The sequence below is a fragment of the Lissotriton helveticus genome, chromosome 2_1 (assembly GCF_964261635.1).
Source record: "Lissotriton helveticus chromosome 2_1, aLisHel1.1, whole genome shotgun sequence".
Lineage (NCBI taxonomy): Eukaryota > Metazoa > Chordata > Amphibia > Caudata > Salamandridae > Lissotriton > Lissotriton helveticus.
The window spans coordinates 1,021,764,009-1,021,768,442 of record NC_136059.1 but is presented as its reverse complement, the minus strand read 5'-3'; the positions used below and the strand labels follow the sequence as shown (position 1 = coordinate 1,021,768,442).

General features: G+C 42.6%; 1 pseudogene; it reads left to right on the top strand.

Annotated features, from left to right (window-relative positions):
• The first annotated feature begins 484 nt into the window (after nucleotides 1-484).
• On the top strand, nucleotides 485-1,283 carry LOC144820199 (F-box/WD repeat-containing protein 4 pseudogene; annotated as a pseudogene).
• Nucleotides 1,284-4,434: the final 3,151 nt, after the last annotated feature.

The window sequence follows — 4,434 nt, the reverse complement described above, 5'->3', positions numbered from 1 at the left end:
AATTTTATACACCAGACATATCTTACCCAATGGACACTTCATAATATTTACCCGGGCCACTCTGGAGCATGCCCCCAGTGTGGAACGATGGAAGCAGAGTTCTTACATATGATATGGACTTGTCTGGCCCAGGCCCTGTATTGGGAAACTCTACTGGCCAACCTGAAAAAAGCTACGGGATGGGCGTTCCCTAGAGAGATTCAGTAGGTGGTTCTAGGCCTTCTCCCCGCTCCCAAAAACAAGAAGTTAAGCAGAAGGTTCGTCTTTCTAGGACTAGTACTAGCCGAAAGACATCCGGCGATAGGGTGGTTGGGCACTAAGTCCCTGTTACCTGACACCTGGTTGAAAGACCATGGGAAGGGAGAGCAGGCGCAAAGCAACATCCCCAGCCACACCTCCGTGCCACCAGAGGCAGGCCTGAGGTGCTGGCGGCCGCCCGGAGTCGGGAAGCTGAGGAGGGAGAGAGGCACAGGTCCCCAAGGGCATGCCCACCCTCCTGTTCCTGCCCGAGGAGCTGCTGGTGCTCATCTTCTCCTACCTCGACCCCTCGGCTCTGGGCCGGCTGGGCCGAACCTGCAGGAGGCTGTATTATGTCACCAGCAGGGACTCCGTCTGGAGGAAGCTGGCCTAGGCGTCTATCAACACCAGCTTCACCATTCAGAGGACCGACACTGCTCCTGGATTACCAGTGAAGGAAATGTTAAAAGTGTCTCAGAACTGGAAGAGAGGGCATTGTCTAAAGGAAACACCACTCAAATGGAGACACAATTTGATGCCCTGGATCCAGCTAGATGATGATGTATTATACCTTTCTCAGGCCGAAGATATCCGGTCTTACCAGCTACATGCTGATAAAAATGGCTTTCACACCCGGCCCTTATCGGTGTTTTCGGGTCACAGAGAAGACATGCGCCAATTTGTTATTTCCAACTCTCATATCATCAGTGGAGGAGGAAATGGAAAGATTACTCTTCATAAGATCCACAGCACCATCAGTTTGCAATTCACAGGGCATGAGCAGGATGTGAATTGCATTGACTGCCAGGGAGGCGTCATTGTGAGCGTCTCCAGGGACCGTCAGCTAAGGTGTGGTCTCTGTCCTCGGGAAGATTAGAACAGTGTTTGCATATGATTCAGACAGATAATGGAGTGTGGGCCATTGCATCAGTCCACTGTTAAGTTCGTTTGTGACGGGGACAGCTTGCTGTGATCATATATCACCTTTATGAATCTGGAGCCTTGAAAGGTCATGTTTTGAAGATAAGGATTTTCCTATCACTTGAAACAAGATGTATTAGCTTCCAGGTCCAAACCAAAAAAGTTGCTGGGACCTGCTTTGGAGTCCTACGAGGGCTCAAAATGCTGTTGGGATTTTTTGAACCCACAGTCTGTCAAGTCATCATCAAGGTTTCCATCGGATGTATGACGTTACAACGCATACTTTTACAACGCCTACCATTACAACGAATTTTTTACAACGCAAAAACTTTTACAACGCATACCATTACAACGCAAGATTTTACAACGCAAGTACCTTTACAACGCATACCATTACAACGTAAATATTGGTAAGTATATAATATTTTTTTTTATATAAATTATTTTAAATTATTAAAATATAATTAAATTTTATTTAATTTTATTTAATTAATTTAATTTAAATATAATTTAAATATAATTGTAATTTATTTTTACAAATTAACCCTGTGCCCCAAAAACCCAAAACTGACCCTGAACCCTAAAAATATTGTTTTTAATTTAAATTAATTTAAATTATTAAAATATAATTAATTTATATTTAATTACATTTAATTAATTTAATTTAAATATAATTTTATTTTATTTTTACAAATTAACCCTGTACCCCAAAAACCCCAAACTGTCCCTGAACCCTAAAAATACCCCTTTACCCAAAAACCCAAAACTGTCCCTGAACCCTAAAAATACCCCTTTACCCAAAAACCCAAAACTGTCCCTGAACCCTAAAAATACCCCTTTACCCAAAAACCCAAAACTGTCCCTGAACCCTAAAAATACCCCTTTACCCAAAAACCGAAAACTGACCCTGAACCCTAAAAATACCCCTTTACCCAAAAACTGAAAACTGACCCTGAACCCTAAAAATACCCCTTTACCCAAAAACTGAAAACTGACCCTGAACCCTAAAAATACCCCTTTACCCAAAAACTGAAAACTGACCTTGAACCCTAAAAATACCCCTTTACCCAAAAACTGAAAACTGACCCTGAACCCTAAAAATACCCCTTTACTCAAAAACTGAAAACTGACCCTGAACCCTAAAAATACCCCTTTACCCAAAAACTGAAAACTGACCCTGAACCCTAAAAATACCCCTTTACCCAAAAACTGAAAACTGACCCTGAACCCTAAAAATACCCCTTTACCCAAAAACTGAAAACTGACCCTGAACCCTAAAAATACCCCTTTACCCAAAAACTGAAAACTGACCCTGAACCCTAAAAATACCCCTTTACCCAAAAACTGAAAACTGACCCTGAACCCTAAAAATACCCCTTTACCCAAAAACCCAAACATATAATATTTTAAAAATAATTATATACTTACCAATACTTACGTTGTAATGGTATGCGTTGTAAAAGTACTTGCGTTGTAAAATCCTGCGTTGTAATGGTATGCGTTGTAAAAGTTTTTGCGTTGTAAAAAATTTGTTGTAATGGTAGTTCGTTGTAAAAGTTGCGTTGTAAAGGTTGTTTCCCGTCCAAACACGCATCCTCATACAAAATAGCTGTGCTCTCCTGCCATATTGCTAGCTCCTCAATTTTTGCCTCACTATGAATCTCTTTCACATTTTCTAAGGAGTCCTCAAACATCCCATTCTCAGGTATCCACCTAGCCGGGCCCGCTACAAACATCCTCTTCATCTTAGTTCGAGCTATCTCCTTCACCGTCTGATCTGAAAACGCATTCCCCGTCCCAACATCAACTGTGATTGCCTTGTGAGTACTGCATTTCACTATTGTTAACACCTTTGCCGCGGGGGTAATTCCCCCATGGCGCGGGCGGAGGGGTGGGCTGTGGCGCCGCAGTTCTCGTGACGAGCCCAGCTCGTCATGAGTCACAGTAGAGCTGTGCTCATGATGAGCTGGGCTCATCACAACCCCGCCCACTGATTAATTCTCCCACACAGGCAGGGAATTGATCGTGCGTGGGCGCGACATGGCAGTTATGACGAGCCCAGCTCGTCATAAGCACAGCTCCACTGTGCCTCATGACGAGCTGGGCTCGTCATGAGCATGGAAGGGGTTAATTTCCTAGGGAGTGTCAAAGCTGACAGGAGCCTGTGTATCAGAGGGCCATGTTGGATCTTCATGCCATGTGATGTTAAGAACCCCCTTTCTGCCCAGAGTCGCCCAAAGGTGTGGGCCACTCCGAATGCATATTGGCTGTCTGTAAATATATTGACAGTCAATCCCTCACTTAACCCACAAGCACTAAAAAGGGCCACAAGCTCTGCAACTTGTGCTGACTGGTAGGAAACTCATGATGTCTCAACTACAGTGCATAAGGTGGTAATAGCATAGGCTACCTTTGTTGTGCCATCTGGTGACTTAAAACAAGAGCCATCAATATATAGCTCCCGTTCGGGATCAGATAGGGGAACATCAGTCACTTTGTCTCTTCCTCCGTACGGAAAATGCAATCATGCACATCTGCCTCCTCACTCTCAGAAGGGAGGGGTAGTAACGTGGCTGGGTTCAGAGTGGCACACCTTTTTATGGTGACATGTGGTGCAAACAGGGTCAGCTCATAGTCAGTCAGACTGCACTGGTAAGGTGCTGCAACTTTGTTCTGTTCAAAAGTATGTCCAGAGCATGTGGAACTGTGACCGTGAGATCAGTATCAAGGACGAGCCCTGATTATTGTTGGATAGTAATGGCCACAGCTGTGGCTATCACAAAGAAGAAGACAGATTTCCCTCAATGGCCACACAACTTTTATCGTAAATATATCTCTAATTAATAACAAGATATTGGTGACAAAAGTACAACAATCCTTTTTATTTCATTCAAAAAGTATGATGTTTATTTCATTTTCTCTAAGTTATCATTACTCTTTTATATAGGAATGTCTTTCCTTATTTTTTCACAAGTAGTAAGTTACTATTTTCTTCAGAGGAAAGTTTTTTTTAAATGTAAACATTTTTTAAATTCAGACAAAGAAAAAAAAGAACAAGAATAAATACATACAATGCATGACTATATACAAAAAATAATTTGTTATGCACTACATCCAGATCAATGTGCCCCTGGTAGAAAACAGTCTATCACAACATTCTGACACATACACACCCTCACTACATTCATCACCACACCATCTGAGGTAGAGAAACTGAATCATAGAATGGCAGAGGTACTCTGCCAAAATATGTCGGTCTCAGAACTGAATCTAAGA